General features: G+C 45.8%; 2 long non-coding RNA genes across 2 annotated transcripts; both read right to left on the bottom strand.

Moving 5' to 3' along the window:
• Window positions 1–558: 558 nt before the first annotated feature.
• LOC111729706 lies at window positions 559–12,675 on the bottom strand. The gene is made up of 3 exons (XR_002776345.1): window positions 12,501–12,675; window positions 3,390–3,502; window positions 559–2,909 (listed from the first exon to the last, which is right to left on the bottom strand). It is a non-coding gene; the product is annotated as an uncharacterized LOC111729706 (long non-coding RNA).
• LOC111729705 lies at window positions 8,575–12,487 on the bottom strand. The gene is made up of 2 exons (XR_002776344.1): window positions 11,585–12,487; window positions 8,575–10,723 (listed from the first exon to the last, which is right to left on the bottom strand). It is a non-coding gene; the product is annotated as an uncharacterized LOC111729705 (long non-coding RNA).
• Window positions 12,676–17,232: the final 4,557 nt, after the last annotated feature.

Here is a 17,232-nt window from a genome sequence, read left to right as displayed (position 1 = left end):
TGTTGGTTCATTCTCACCAAGAGTATGTAGATAGCCCAGCTCTGCGCATGAGCACGCAGAAGAGACACACGAGGAAGTAAAAATCTGATCCCCTTCTTTTTTTTCCCCCATACATTATGTCTAACGTACCTTTCAAAATAAGTGATCTACAAATGTACAACCAAATGTACAAATGAGCATAGCTGTATGAACTGAAGTGCGTATGTGTCTATAAATGCAAATGTGGATTACTTGAGTGTCCATATACTTGTCTAGGTATGCCCCATGCAAATGTATGAGCAACTGGAGTTTCAGTTCTTTCATTAATAGGTATTTACTCACAAATTCTACATTTTATGGCTGTATGAAGCTCATGTTTATGCACGATCCAGTGAGAAGAACCCTCGGTAAGAAGTCAGGCTGCCTGAATTCTAGTCAGAGATTTCTGCTCCCAGTTGCCTTAAACAAATCATGCCCAGTGTGAGCCTCCACTTCCTTATCCATATAATGGGGGAAAATCATTATAGTCTCTGCTACATCTCCAGATGGGGAATGTAGAGAGGAAATAGTAGGAGATGATTGAGCGAACAAGATTCTTTTTATTTTTATTTTTTGAACGCAATTCTTTTCTACTAGAGGAAAGTCAAACAAAATCATGAAGAGAACAACGTAATCAAACGCTCATGTACCCATCAACTCACTTTAACAATGAACGATTCACAGCCAATCTAGTTTCATCTAAATTGAACCCAACCCCTACCTCATATATTCTGAAGCAAATCCGAGACATCATAGAATTTCTTCTGTGAACAGTTGAATGAATATCTATAAGATAAAGACATTTTTTACAGCATAACCACAATATGATTATCACACCTGCCTAAAAAATTTTAGCAATTTTTTTTTAGCTTTTAAAATGTGAAAAAGATCTTAAAAATGCAAAGTAGCTGTCTCCCTTGTGCCTCAGGCTCAGAGTTGATGAATGTCAATAAGGGAAAATGAAGAGAGTGGGGAGAAAAAGATGAAGTTTCCTTTTTTATTTCCATCTTAAAATCCCAGTTCACTTCGAGAGACTCATCTCTACTCATTGGGTCCATTAAAAATGGGCTGAGAGAGGACCCTGGAGGTCAACATGTTGTGGAGATAGACAGAAGGGGTCCTTGGAAGACACTGCAGATCTCATCTTGGGCAAAAATGGTTGTTGAGCCAGAGGGGATCTGAGCAGAGGGCCAGCCCAACTATTCTCTAGCATCAGATTTCATCCTTGGCTTGCCAGGCATTTGCAAGATGTCTGAAGTCTCACTTTGGAGTTACTGATCTCTAAAGACAAGCAGATACATGTAATTGCATCCTTTTACAGAAACCCAAAAGGAGATATGCACAGAGGCACAGGCAAATCTAACTGGTCATACACAGGCCATGTACAAACACATGCAAACAGTCAGAGACAGATGCAAATGTACAAGTACATATCAGCAGACTCAGGCATGTAGGAAAACAGGAACACAAACCCAAACATTCAGACATATGTGAATATGTGGGGATACAAACATGCAAGCCCTGGAACAAAAGTATAAAAAGCTAAATACAAAAGCCCAAACATATGCAAATATACATTGGGTCATTTTTATTCATGACCAGTTAACATGGCCAAGCCCCATTCTAGTTGGCTCCTCTCTCATTCCATCAAATGGGGCAATTATCGGCCAAAGCTTCAATCTGAGTCCCATTTATAAAAATGCACACCTGAGATAAGTCATCCCAAGGTCTTCCCACTGCCCCTGCCAGCATAAGTTTTTTTATCACCAAGTCCTTTCTCTCCCCAAAAGAGACAACTAAGAGTAGTGTGGTGTGGTATGTATGTGTGCGTGTGTCCATATGAACACACATTTTTTTGTCCTAACAAGTCAGCTCAATAAGGAGGAGGAAGGACACTGGCCATTTACAAAGTTAAGTCACCTCAGGCTGACAAGGGAACATTGTTTTGCCTACACTGTGCAATAGCTGGTGGTTAGACTGATTTCCCACTGAATTGATTGACCCGAGTGGATGTTTTGGCATCTTATAGACATGACCTGAGAGTGCTTTCTCTGGGCCTGAGTGAGGCTGTGTCAATTGTCTGGGTTGATTCTTTTGAGGGAACTTACCAATCAATTCAAAGAATAACGGTGATGGAATTGACTAGGACTTGCATGGCCACAGAGTGATTCCGAGTCAAAAAAGAAGGACAGAATCTGACAGTTTAAAAACAAGATCTATCAATTATGTAGAGATAAACCAGTGAGGATATTTGGCACTATGTTCACCAAAACCAGTCAACTGACTAAAATGTTCAATTTCAACCAATTTTTTTTTGTGAGATGCAGCAAAGAGAGAGCATCTGAGTCAGGAGACCTAAATGTGTTTGCATTGCAAGCTGGATCTACACTGGCATTTAGAGTAGTGAAAGGTTCGTGTGACTGTAAGCTTAGAAGGATAGTGTGGTAATGAAAGGCTATGTAGGTGGTTGCATGAGTACATGTGTCTAGAACTGTGTCCTCTTACAACTAACATCATTGGCAAGAAAGTAAAAGTTGTGTAATGTAACTGGGGCTTTCCTTTTATAAAGACTCACAGAATGTTAGTTATTGAAGGAAATTTAGAGCTCATGTGGAAACTGAAGCTCAGAGAGTTTTAATGACTTGTCCAAGGTCACGCAGCAAGTGAATGGCTAAGACATATTTAGATACTGTTTTAGTTTGCTATGGCTGCCATAACAAAGTACCATAGACTAGGTACTTTACATTTATTTTTCACAGTTCTGGAGGCTAGAAATCCCAGATTATGGTGTTAACAGGATTGACTTCTTCTGAGGCCTCTTTTCTTGGCTTGTTGATGGTCTTCTTCAAATAGTCTTTCCGCCGTATCTGTCTGTGTTCTAGTCTCCTCTTCTATAAGGACACCAATAATATAGGATTAAGGTTTACTCATATAACCTCATTTTACCATAATTACCCCTTTAAAGGCCTTGTTTCTAAATACAGTCAAATTCTGAAGTACTGGGGGTTAAGGCTTCAACATATGAATTTTGGGGGACCATACTTCAGTCTATTACAAACAACAAGGCTCTGAACCCCAAATCCATTACTCTTGTGCCCACATCAAACTGTTAAGTGATCTGGTGGATTTTTTTTTCCCGAATTGGTTCCATTTTTTTTCCCCTTAGAGATGGGGAAGTTGTTGTTTAGGACCAACATAAGATTTAAAAATGTTTTCAGAGCCAAGGCCCGATAAGAAACTGAGTGAGCACTGCTTGAGGAATCTAGAATTAGACCACCAAACACTGGGAAAAGAAAATTTCTAACCAGAACCTTTGGACTAGAAGGAACCCTTGAGGTTAACTTGACCATTACAGGGACGTGAGAATTTACCTGGTGTAGTTGGAGAATACAGGTGTCCAACAACTCTCATGGCTGTGAGTTCTTTCTTACGTATAATCAGCATTCCTCATGCTAAGCTCAATCTTCTTCCCTTGCATTCAGTCCTCAAAATTGGACAATAAGGGAATTTTTTTCTTTTGAAGACTGAGGAAGGTTTGCCGACATATTAAGGAAAACTTTCTATTCAAGACAGCCTCTTTCTCTCCTCATCTGAGGCTGAGGGTAGGAAGTCAGAGGCAAAAAAAAAAATGGTGCGCTTACCCCTTGCTCTCTGCCCTGAGACCTTCAGCCCCTGTCTAGGCCCTGGCCAGCTCTGGGGAGTGGATTGAGGTGAGTTGACATGTTATGTGGTGCAGAAACAGGGGAAGAGAGGCCCTCTAATTTCACGGAAATCACAGGTGGGCTGCAGTGGGATTATAGTATGGATGTGATGAAGCATATACCAAAAAGAGGCCACATCCAGGCAGAGGGGCCCACATTATCATGGTGGTTAGTGCTTGTGTTCTCTACCATGGTAAGCAAGCTTCGATCCTAGAGTTGGGAGGAAGCAATTCCAAAAGCATCCAGCTGAAATGCAAAGAGAGCTAGATGCAGTGTAGTGGTAGGAAAAATACTGGCTTAGGGATCAGAACACCTGGGTTCTGGTCTCTGTCTGAGCCTCTGTTTCCCTTCCTTCACAATGAAGTGGTTCAATTTAGATTATCACTAAGATCCTTCCAGCTCTGAGACTCTAAGCAAAAACTAGAGGATGCTGGGGGCAGGGAAGGAATATTCTTTGTAGCAAATCAAATGATGGACTATGTGTCTTCGTGAACCAAACCAGGCACAGAAAACTCTCCATCTTCATTCCAGAGTTGGTGGGGGGTGGGGGCGTGGGGGTGTTAGCTGTGGTGTCTCCTCATTTGACATCTCAACCTTTTTCACAGGGCTTCTGCACACATACCATGGGGAGCTGTTTCCCTTAAGGACCCTGCCCCTGAGGCGAAAGAGGCAAAGACAAGATAGGGCAGGACGACAGGGAGGGTGTCTGCATGATGCTAGCCACCAGGTAAAAACAGAGAAATCAGCCCACTATCTGCTTAGTTTCAAATATCAGAATAAAGGCATCCAATTTTATAGCTTTCATCTGAAGTTAATGGATAATGAGATGCAGGATCAGCCTTATGCTGTGATACAGTTTAAAGCCCCTGGGGAGGCTCTGTTTCCCCCTCCCCAATTATCCTGCTACCAAAGTGCTTTAAGACTAAGTTCCACCATTAGAACACATGGTGTTAAGTGCAGTCCTCCCAAATCACATCCCTTAAAATACAAAAGCACCATAGTGATACTTTATCAAACAAGGATATAACCGGAAAAGTAGTGCTTAGTGGGGAAGCTCAGGGAGATGAGGGGCTCTGAGAATTTATCTCAAGATACTTCTCAGTTCATGTCGGCTGGACCTTGTGAGAAAGCTAGACTCTGCCTGGGGAAGTGGGAACTCAGGGACTCTCCTATAAACCAGATGCCTGAACTATGGGTATATTTCTACTCTTGGGAAAGGGGTGAGTAGTCATCATGCTGAAAAATCAGAGGCTGCCAGTAAAACTGACTTAAGGGAGATGAAAATTCTGATAGCGCACATGCACTTGGATGAGCCACCATAGAAGCCAGTGTAGTAGTGCCTTGCGGATCGCCACTCTGTATGTCCAGAGGATGTAAAACTATTTCAGGGATTTTTTTTTTCATTTTCATTATTATCTGCTGTTTATCTAACCCAGGTGGCATGAGTTAGTGGTGTTAAAACCCAGCAGATGAGGACACACACAACTAGAGTTCAAACCTGGCTATGCGACCTTGGGCAGGTGCCTTAACCTTTCTGAGATTACATTTCCTCATCAAATTTAGCACAAAGCACCTGCCATATAGTACTTCTCTATAAATGGAAGCTATTATAGTTATGAATATTGAGGGGACTTCAGGACACTACCTATGAATTGGAACTAAGTCATGAAATGAATGACCGCTATATTCTCAACAAATCAGGAGCCCAGACCCTGATAATTCGTGCATAATCTTCTTACTTGGATGGAATCCAGTCTTCTTCCAACTTAATTTTACCTTTTAAGATCTGGTGATAAAAGAAACAGAAGGGGTTTTGGACCCCTCCAAGCAGCCTGAAACACTTAGATTTGTGGCAAGGGTGGCCTTACCAACAAACAGGATGGGTGGCTGCCTCCATGATATGGTTTAAGAAAAATCATAAACCACCCTCACACAAATTTATATTATATCATCTGCCGTGAGTCTGAAATTCCATTCCTTCCATCTGGGCAATAGTTTCTGAAAACCCCTACCAAAAAGCACAGTTTCCTGGGAGAAAGTACATTTCAACACATTGGTGACGTTTTCCTAATCTGGCAATCTGGCCTAGAGATGGGGCTGGGACTCAGGATAAGTAAATTTTGATAGGTTTAGGGATGTAAAAGTGCCAGAGGCACACAGTGGAAAGTATGGGTAGCAGAAAGACATGAGGACTATGGAAAGAGGAAAAGACATCAAATTGACTATGGGACCCACTGAGAATGCCAACTATGCTACCTATGGTTTAGAGAGCTAAGAAGTACATTCAATTCTGACTTTTCCAGTTCATCTTGATATTGACTCTCCCTTGCTCTTGTACCCTCCATTTTGGAGTTGCTTCTTCCCAGAAGCAATTGTGTATTTGGACAGAGAAGTGGAGTGCTGGCTTCAGTGTCTAGGTAGCAATACCCAGGATCTCAATAACAGGCCCAGTAGCTTTGTCTGTGACCAAGATTATTATGACATCAGCTACAGCTCTCCCCCCTGGGTTGGGGCCAAAGAAACGAATAACTAAAAGTATGCCCTGCAGAGCACTGTAACTCCAGGGAGACTTTTAGGTGGTCCACCCAGCATCTGTCACTAAAAAACATGTCTCTGGTTTGTGTTTTAACTATAATCTCTGAGAAGATATGAATTTATATTTAAAAGTACAAAGAAATTAGTGTTTTTAAAATGTAACCATTGTCATGGCTATGCACTCGAAAAAATATGTATGAATATGTGTATGTAAATTTATATATATACATACATGTACACAAATATACACACATGTGTCTTCCTTCCTTCCTTCCTTCCTTTCTTCCTTCCTTCCTTCCTCCCTCCCTCCCTCCCTTCCTTCCTTCCTTCCTTCTCTTCTTTTCTTTCCATTGTCAAAAGAGGCCAATGAGGCACATGGGACCTGGCATCTCTGAGGTCTGATGTGGATGTTATATTTGCAAGACTGGCCACACTCCTACACTTAACTCATGTTTTGACATCATGGCAGCACACGTCCTCTCTCTAACCTGGTCTGCCTCTAAACCCTGTTCAGGTGTTTCTGTCCCCACAAAGAACAATTAGAGAAGTAAAAATGCGGTTCCTCCCACATTATCCTAAATATTGCTGTGATATCAGGGAAACGGCTTGTCCAAGCTCTCAGCCACCAGGAGACTGACACAGAAGGGGCCTCAGCTACTCCCCTCCCCAGATTTTCCTCCTCCGAATTATGGAGAAATTTCCCTACTAGGGATGGAAAAAAACTAGAAATGGGAGAAGAGAATTGGGAATGGGGAGACTGCCTTCAGCAAGTATAAAACAGAGAGGAGTTCTGTAACCGCTCCATCTCTGAGAGGGTGACTTTGTGGATGGGAGGAGGAGAAGGAACTGAAGGGTGGTAATTAGCTTATTATTGTCTCCCCTGGGTGTTGTGAGAATTCCTTAGGAGACACTTGTAAAAAAGGAGAGGGAAGATAGTAAATACACATCTAATGATATGCTAAATAAATTATTATTGTTATTATTATGACTATTGTTATAGCAATTGCAACTTGCTCCTTGCATCCAAGTTTCCATTAGAGATGGGAATTGGTCCCCTTACAGCCCGGCCCTCACTGCTGCCGATGTACCTCCAGACACCCCCTACCCCACCCTCAGGAATTAGTGGAGTAATCGGGCAGTGTAGACCCGGCTTCAGTTAACAGCCACTCTCCTGATTTCTGCAGAAGAGGAGCAGTTAAGGAGCTCGCATAAGCACGCAAGGCCTCTGCCTGGTGCTTGCTCTAGTAAAGCAAAGACGGAAAAAGGGCTTCGCTGAGAATGGCAAGGTTTACTTCTCAGGCGAAACTTCCTGAGTCCCAAGCAAGGGAACTCAGAGAAGGCCAAAGCTAAATCAGACAACTGGGGAAGGGTCACAGAAAGGAAGGGAAAATATGCAAATCAGAGATGCTCATCCCGGAGATCTCAAGCTTCCCGGGGAATCTCAGTAACTATGAACAACACTGTGTATGCGCATTTTGCTGGGGAGAGAGCAATTGTTTTTATCAGCTTCTCAAAGGGATCTGGGATGCAGAAACAGTTAAGATCCATTCCAGCCCAGGTAAAGGGACCCAAACTCTCTAAGCTCAACAATCTATGGTTAGTGTCTCTTCATTCCTGCCTTTGGCCAAGGCAATCATTACCTGAAGCCCGCAGTTTCTAAGCTTTACAGCAATACCCCTCTCCTCCAGGCCAGAGCACAGACACCTGCCTGAGTCCCACTTAGGCAAACATATGTAAATGTAGACTCCTCAGTTCCCCTTCCCTGCATTTCTTTAGGGAAAGCATCTACCACCCTGTGGGTGTTAGGTGTTGGAGGGAGGAGAGGAGGAAACTCATAGGCTGGGGGACGAGAAAAGAGATTCAGGTTTAACTTAGCCCCCTCTCTGGACCTCAGTCCCTCACCCAGACACAGGGCAGGTTGCCTCTAAAGATACTTAGGGGAAAAAGGAACCAATTTGGGAGGGTCCACCTCCCTCATAACCTGGGAGAAGGGAAGACTAACCCTTCCCTACAGACTGGGATCCTAACTAGATGAGGAAACTGACCCTGTCTATTTCACCCCCACTCACTGACGATGACTGCCTGGCCCCAAACTCCCGAGAAGGAAACTATTCTACACGGACCAAAGTGCCAGGAGCGGGGCAAGGAATGATGACGATAAAAAATAACTATGCAGAGCAACCTGATTAAAGGGTATTAGTGAACTAGAAAATTTGTGCGCTTTGTAAAGTTTTTTAAAAAAAAACTTTAAACATTAATTCTGCTCCTTCTGGTAGCATCCCTGGAGCAGAGCTGGGGCAGAGAGAGAGAGAGACTTTTTCTTCAGCCAAGCTGGCTGTCTCTGCTGATTTATTTTTATTTGCATATTTCTTAATGGACCAAGTGGTAGTTCCTTTTTGGGCCCCTCAGACCTATAGGGGGCTCCTTCCCAGCCCAGGTCTTGGCTCTGGTTTAGTTTCATATACTTGGGAGTCTGGGGAGCCAGGAGACTAGGGGTGGGGGCAGAGCCTGCTTCGCCTCCTCCCCCATTTCCTGGCTCCTGCCACCTCCTCCCCTCTCCCATCGCCAGCTTGGTCTACTCTCCCCACCCTGGCACTAACAACTGGCCCTGCCTGTAGCCGCAGGCCATGTGATTCCTGGCCTAGCTCCAGCCAGGGACCTGGGTGCCTGCTAGCCTGCTGTGTCCGAGTGAGACTCCCTCCATGCTCCCTGTTCTTAAAAGTCAAGTTCTCATAAAAACCCAGGACAAAGCTGTTAGCGAGCTGGAGGGGCCCCTATGTACCTAGTGGGGAGGGAAACGCAATTTGGGGAGCAAAAGAGGAATGAGTGACCCAGCAGAGTAGGATCAGGCCCCTGATGCACAGGCCTTGGAGAAGGTGGGGTGAGGAAGGCCCCATAAGAATATGCCCAATACTGGAAAATTCACTCCTCAATCCGCCAGGGTCCCAGTCCCAGCCACACAACTCACGAGGGGCGCAGGAGGCCCAGGTGAAAGCCAGCTTTACTTGGCCACATTACCTCGCTTTCCTGGTTGTATTATCAAAAAGCAGCAGTGGTGAAAGTGTACCCTGCTCCCTGCCCTTTTCCTCCTAAATCTTTCCCCTCCAAAGCCCACTCTTTGAAACCTCAAAATTAGGGTTCAAGAAAAATGTGCTAGGAATGTGAGAGAGGCTAGGTGGTTGCTGACCTTTAGTGCACTAAAAGCCCAAATGGAGGCCTGCTCCCTCCCTCAGGGAAGAGTATCTCTGGTTTGTTGGACTGTTCACTGCCTCGCCTTCCATAAGACCCACACCCATGCCTGTCTGTGCTGGCCCCTCACAAAACTGGTTTCCATCTCCCGGTGGGTGCTAGGTGTTTACCCCTTTCTTCCCTGATCTATCTGTTCTTGCGAGCCCCAATCACTCTCCATTTGCTTCCTCTCCTTGAGGCTCCCTATGCTCTGTTTACCCTTGTGTAACTTCATCCCTCCATAAGTAAGAACTCTGCTAGCTGGTTTCCTAGATGACCCAATACGGCTTTCCAGTTGGCCCTTGGAAATATTTCCAAGAACAAGTCTCTCTCGGCCTCTACATATAAATATGTCTGTACAGAGATAGACTAGCTTAAGCCTCAATTCACACACATCATGAGACAATTACGCCCTTATATATATACAGATATCCCTATAGAGTTATATTCACAAGTGTCTATAACTCTAGAGAGAGATAACAGCATATATATATATAGGACTATAATTACTTACGTCTATTTTTACAACTATGTAGTTATAAATAGATATGCCTATATATAGTGATAATAATATAGAAATATCTCCATAGCCATATATGGCTCTAAGCGAATGCTCTAACTACTCTATATCACAATCAATAAGTACATATCTCCTGATACATAATTCCAACGATATACATTTATCTATGTAGATGCTCAGAGATATAAATCTGTCAGGATATCAAATGTCCATAAAGCTGGATGGCTATAAGAGAGTCATATATTTTCGCATATATAAATCTGCTCCTGTAACTATTGTATATGCAGAAACACAATGGAAATAATTATATTTTCCTCAAGCATAAATCTGTAAATACGACCACAGCACATTTAGGTATGGTTAGAGATAGAGCAATATTTTCTAGACATCAGTCTGTCAATAGAGCCACCAGTGCTTCCAAACAGAGAGAGTTATAGTGGGAGTTATAAATAAACTCTCCAGATGTGAATCGGATCAGTAGAACTAGATGTAAACACGGCTCTAAGCCGGCCTTTCTTCTTCTTCTTTGTAGGATAATCCTGAAGTGAGCGCAGTCATATATGACAGAGAGCAGAGGTGTCTGGGCACTGATATTTTCCCCCAAGGAGGGTTGAAGGTGGCTGGACTTTGGGAAGCCAAGCAGGAGTTGGTGGAGGGCAGCCCCCCAAACCCCTTCCGTGTCAGTCTCCTGGTGGCTGAGAGCTCGGACAAGTGGAGAGGCCTAGGGGAGAAAAATGAATCAGAGACCGGCTTGAGTCACTTTGCCCCCTCTTAGACCACAAACCCTCCAACCAGGGAAGCCCCAACTGGGCATCCCTACCGAGAGAGCAGGAGGGGTGCAGAGGTTGGGGAGAAGGGGGTTACAAGCCAGGCTGGGGAAGCTGAGACCGAGCAAGATCGTCAGCCGGTACCCGCCGGCTCGGGCAAGCTGCTTCGCCGGGCTGCTGACTGGAACCTAGACCTGGGCCCTCTCCGCGCTCCCTGCGCTCAGCGTTGCAACTGGTTTTATTTTATTTTATTATTTTGTCCGATTGGTTACCGCAATGTCCTCCACCCCGTGTTGTTTTTCAAATGCAAGGACGCCCAGGATCTTTTTCAAATCTTTGTGTATACTCTGTTCTTAAAGAAGTGACTCAGTGGAAAGTCTTTCTCCGTCTCTTTTCAGACCAGATGGGTCACCGGCTGCTGAAAAAGCATCCAAACCTCTGAAACGGTTTGTGACTTAAATCTTTTAGAAGTTCTCATTCTCATTTGTTATGGTCATTTTTTTCCCTTTTCTTTCTCTTTTAAAAAGTTGGCTATTTTGTGTTTTTATATTTTCTCTTTGATTTTTTTTTTTTTTTTTTTTATGGTCATTTTTTTCCCTTTTCTTTCTCTTTTAAAAAGTTGGCTATTTTGTGTTTTTATATTTTCTCTTTGATTTTTTTTTTTTTTTTTAGATACAATTGTTTTTAAAGGGGGAAATTTCGTTAGACCCGAAACTGTTGGAGTGGTTTCCTCCCCGGCCAGCTTCGTATTTTTATACCTCTGACTCTCTCCTCCCCCAAATAAATAAATTAATACAATTATCAGAAAACTGTACCTGGAGAGAATGAGGCGAACATGGAAGGATCCGAGAACGTGTCTTCTCTTCCCTTATGGAAATCTGCTCCACTTGAATCCGGTGAAGGAAAATGCAATGAGCCTCAATCCCTTTCTTCTTCTTCTTCTTCTTCTTCTTCTTCTTTCTCTCTCTCTCTTTCTCTCTCTCTCTCTCTCTCTCTCTCTCTCTCTCTCTCTCTCTCTCTCTCAAGACAGTAGGAAGGGAAATTTCCCTGGGCCTACCAGAGCCACGAGCCTTACTCTACCCTCTCTAGGGCCGGCCATAAATTCTGTCCCTGCCCGGCGGGTGGCTAGTCCTCCTGGGCACCTCGGCCGCCCTGCCGTGCTGAAAACCCAGCTGTGGTCATCACCTCTTCTTTCTCTGCTCCTCAGCTTGACATGCACGCTTGGCCTCCTCTTTAAAATAGGGGCTCCAGAGAGTCCCCAAAGTCACTAACCACCCCCATATGTGGGTTCCCTCTCCTGAATCACGCAAAGCAAAAGCTCAAGAAAAAGCAGCAAGAAAGAGCGGCCTCCTGGCTCTCTCTGCTCCTGTAGCCAGAGGACCTTATCTGGGGAGGGGGTTCCCAAACCCAATCCCTGGCCAAACGTAGAGAAGCTAACTTCCTTCCTTTCCTGTCTTCCCCTCAGATGCTATGATCATGACTCCTTCCTCTGTCCCCTCCTCAAAATCTCTCCTCTTGCATTTTATTGTTATCCTGCTAGGGAGGGACTGTTAACTACCATTTTTATTGTTATTTATTATTTATTGTTATTATGATTGTTGTTAGAGATTTGTTCACTGGGTTCAGGGGACAGCAGCCAGGCCCGGATGGGGGCCTGATTGTCATACGAACGTGTGTGCACGTGCACACACACACACACACACGCTCCTAGCATGGTGTATACATACTCACAGGTAAATGCCCATAAGTGGCTCCGCACAGCAATTCACAGGAGGCAGACATCCTCCTACCCCAGCACACAAACGACACATTGCCTTAGCACCAGCATTCAAGTGCAAATGCCACCCCCAGACCCATGCCAAAACCCACATACACAGAGCTAGTAAGGAAAGGAAAATAAGTAAGAACCCACTTGCAGAGATCCCCTCTCTCCCACAAACTGGAGGGGTGAGTCAGACCTCTGTCTCTTTTCCCCAGTCTCTCTCTCTCTCTTTTTTTCTCCTTGTTTACAGCTTCAGAGAGCTCAAGGCCCATAAATCTTGAGGGGCCTACAGAGCACAGAGCACATTTGTATGCATCGTTAGGACTCGCTAATACCTAAGCCCATTAACGAGCGTGTATGCGCGTGGTTTCCGGTGTGTATTAACTTATAGTTAAATTCTGGAGAAAAGGGCATTGTGAATTAACATATACCAAATCCATCACCCGCTTCTGTCATATCAGATTAGTTGGCCATGGGTTTTGGGGGAGCAGGTTGACTGAGTCGGGGTGTACCCACCCTCCTAACTTTCTGGAGCAAGCCTGGGGGTCCAGGGGAAGACAGGACACTCTTACCCCAGACCCTGTCCTTCAGATCCCCCAGGCCAGCGGCTGCACACCAGCAGGGACGGTGGATGAATAGGGGACCCGGTCCAGGAGGCCGTCGCGCAGGTTGAGGGAGGCCCTGCCTGCGGTAGGCCCAGGTTGTGTTGGTGCCGCTGGCCGCTGGGCTGGCTGGTTTCTGCTTTCGGAGAAAAAAACGAGAGGGGAGGAAAGGCAAGTGGAGTTGCTGAACTTTAATAAAACCGAGAAGTCAGTGGGGGGAAGGAAAAAGCCATCGGAGTAGGAGGCGGAGAAGCCAAGGAAAGAAGTGAGTCCGGGCTCCGGCGCTGGAAGCCTGGAGATAGCAGCACCGGCTGAAAGCCGGGTCTTGTATGAAGGTGTTTCTTTCCCCCACCCGCTTCTCCGCCCCAGACACGCGGAAGCCAATTCCAACTCTCTTAGAAAAGGAAGGAGAAAGAAAGAAAAGAAAAGAAGGAAAAAGAAAATCCTTTCTAATTATATGGCATGTTTCAGCCAGGTATTCTGGTTCCAATGACTCAGATCCTATTGGAACCCCAAAGATCTGTATAATTGGGACTGTGCAGACAGAGATGAAGGATCCAGTTCTAGAGGGAGGAAGGAGAGGGGAAGGTCCATCTCTTGGGGTCCTGTAGAAAATGCCAAAGACAAAACAAGCTAAATTATTGTGTCCGTGCGGATCTAGTTGCCTATTTAAATACAGCAAGCAGAGAAGGAAAGGGAGGAGGGCAGATAACTGGCCAGGATGGAGCAGGGTGGAGGGAGCAAAAGTGCACCCCCTTTCCTTTGCAAGCGCAGCTAAGGGGCCTCCTCGCAGAGGGTCGGGCGGCCGCCGCGGGCCGGAGCCGGAGCCGGGGCCGGGGCTGGGGCCGGGGCCGGGGGAGGGGAGGCGGGGGCGGGCCCTCCCCGGGCGCTGTGAACTTTAGCTGGGCCGCCGCCTGTCAGCCCCAGAAAGCGTTAAAGGTGCAGCAGCCCGCGCCAGCCTCCGCAGCCGCCTTTGTACGCGTGATTTATGACTTCAATCTTGGTTCACCGAGAGTTCACACGGCTTTCGCTGCTGTTGAAGGTTAAAAGATGGTCTTCGCTTGACAAGTGGGACTATTGAAAATTCCTTCTTCTTCGTTTTTTTTTTTTTTTTTTTTTTAAAGAAGCGAAGAGCAGAGGCTCTGGCGGGAGAGGGGAAAAAATTGGGGAGGGGGAGGGGACAGGAGTTGCAGGTGGAGAAAAATGGTAGATCAAGAAAGTTTACCCCTTGTATTTAGAAATTTTTGTAGCTAGGATTTGGGAGTGTCTGTTGGGGAGAGGGGTAGAGAATAGGAATAGCGAGGGAAGGGATTTGAGGATCTCATTTTTGGAGGCCAAAAGAGTGGCATTTTTTCAAAAACAACTCGTGCTTTCACAGTTAATTATCTGGATAACTTGGATCACACCTAACTGATGCTCCTCTTGAGACCAAAAGTGGGGCCAAGGAAGGACAGAGCTTGGGATGAAGGGTGGGCAAGGTGTGTGGTCCTTATGGCCCTAGATGCCCACTCTGTTTGCTTGGCTGATCATCCACCTTGGTAGCAGCTTTTCAAGTATGCACATGTACCCACAGATTTTGAAAAGGGTGCTTTTAGGTCCCAATGTTCCAACTCCCTTCATCCTGTAGATTTAGCTTGACATGCATATTTGATACAAATGATGAGGCTGATGGAAAAGCTGTAGAATTGACGTTAGAAATCCTTTCTAATGCCCCATGATCTGCTCACTTCTCCTTCCTTCTAGCATTTTGAAGAGGGTGGTTCCACGGCAGAGATGGTGGTCAAGAATCTCCTATGGCCAGAAGATAAAGCCCCTTTGTAGCCTAAGGTGTTTATTATTTGGAAGAACAAGGATCTCTCCTCCTTTTCAGATTCCTGAGAGAAGGAGATCCCCTGGGGCTGTGAGGGGCTGAGTGGCTGTTCTTGAGGTTTCTGTAAGATATTTTAAAATCTGCTGGAGTGGAAATTTGAGATGATGGGTGTTGGAGAGGGAAGCAGCAGAGAGCTAGTTCTGGTGTTGGACATGCCTCCCTAGCCCATTATTGATGCTATGTAGATGTCTTCTCAGGAGATCAGAGTCAGCCCCTCAAATCCAGATCATGGAACCAACAATATCCACAGGAGAAGGGGTACTCCCTATTTCCCTTCCCACATGAAGTTGGAGAGGCCTTCTATCACAGTATGAGCAGTCCAAGGCAATCCCCATGAGAAGGGAGGTAGAAGAGGGAGAAAGGTCGCCACACATTCCTGAGACACCCAGTGCCAGCCCCTCCTGCAGGGCATCTCATGTATAAATAGCAGAACACACGGCAGGGAACAGAGAGACCCCAAAAATCTGAAGTCCAGGTTCTGAGGTCATGTTGGCCCTCTGGCCTCAGGAAGAACAGAGAGGCAGTGTAGTACTGTGTTTAGAAGCTTTGGGGGCAAGGGGGTTTCTGTTAGAAGGACTCAGCCTAAGAAATGAATGAATCTCCTCCAGGTCTGGTCGGGAAGCAGAGGAATGAATGTAAGGGCCTCTAGAAGTAATGGCTGCACTGAAGTCTCCTTCCCACCCACTCCCTGGGAAATAATTTAGCAGATTTGTGCTTATCTGCAAGTCTGGAATAATTATGAATTATTAATTCATAATTAAGATTGTTAATTGTGACCATTGCTCTCCAGTGGGCTCCTTTATTTCCTTCTCTGAGAAGCAGAGGGCAGCATCTGTTAGCCCCTGCCCTCAGAACAAGCAAACTGAGGCCCAGCCCCTCTGGAATGCAGCCTTTGAACTCGGCCCCTCTGTAGAATGGTTACCTCATTACCAGTCAAGTCATGCTGTATCTCACAGAGTATTTGCACTCGATAAACTACTTCTCACTAACTTCAGATTTCAAAGTGCTTTGTAGGCTTAGCTCCTGGAAAGACAGAGTGGGAACTGGGAGTGAGACCCCAATAGGAGAAGTAACTTGGTCAAGCTCTGTGTAGAGACAGGAATTAAGCCCTAGTGACAGGACTCTTAGTGATCTGGGATCAGGGATGGGCATTCTGCCTCCCCTGCCCTCAGGAGTTCCTGGTCTCCCTCAGCCCGCTGGCAACCCCTGAGTACACATCCTGATCTCCCTTTCTGCCCATCCTGCTGTCCCGTAGGAGGCAAAGACTTCAATATGCACCATACCCTTGGATAGCTGGAGCTGAGGAAGTGGGATCTGCCAGTTGTTTCACATCTGTAATGGCCTAGCGGGGAGAAAATTGCTCCTATTCTGTGAGATAATTTCCATCTAAATCCCTGCCTGCAGCTCCCTTCCCGTCCTCTGAGACATCACTTCATCCCCTTCTCCCTCATTCTGCTCTTTAAAAATGCTGGTGGGGAAGTTGAGGCAACTGCACCTAGTGAGAGAGACAGAAATGAGGGAGGGGAGTTCAAACCTCTACTTCCCACAAGTTTTACCCCCACTCCTCAAACCCAGCTCAACACCTTGATTCCAGGGCCTCCCTCCTCCTTCCTCCAACTCATCTGTCCTCCCTGAGGCCAGGCCCACTCTAAGAACTTTGCCTTAAGAATGTGCTACCTTCCTTAGGACATTCAGGGACCCAACCTCTATGCATCTCCTCATGCCTGTCTGGTCTAGAGGGAAGCCAGTGGACCAGCCAGCATGTCACCACTTCATGCCCTGGTAGAGCGGTCCATGGAGGCATCTCAATTGCCATCCAAAACCCCACTTGCTCTTTCCCGAGCCACCCCTGGTTCTCCCCCAAGCCAGGAGGCAGGTAGGAAGCCCATCCAGAGAGTCCCCCAGAGCTGGCAAGTATATTTTAATTTACTGTTTGATGGCAAATAAAGAGACCTTGGGAAAAAAGGGAAGGAGCAACTGTGCCTGGCGTCCTCCCCACTGCCCCTCCTCTGGACATTGGCTTTCTGGATGAAACAGTGCACTGTTGTTCTTGGACAACCATTCCCCACCATCTCAGTTCGAAGGGTTTGAGTTTCACCCTCCATTCACCCCCATTAATCACCCCAGCAGCTAAACATCACCCAGCCCCCTCTGGCCCTTTCTCTTCTTCTTGCCCTTAGTATTCATGGCGGGGAATTCCTCACTGCTGTGTGCCTCACAAAGACCCCT

Source organism: Pteropus vampyrus, unplaced genomic scaffold (assembly GCF_000151845.1).
Source record: "Pteropus vampyrus isolate Shadow unplaced genomic scaffold, Pvam_2.0 Scaffold276, whole genome shotgun sequence".
Classification (NCBI taxonomy): Eukaryota; Metazoa; Chordata; class Mammalia; order Chiroptera; family Pteropodidae; genus Pteropus; species Pteropus vampyrus.
The sequence above is the reverse complement of the archived record's forward strand: the minus strand, read 5'-3'. Positions and strand labels throughout refer to the sequence as shown.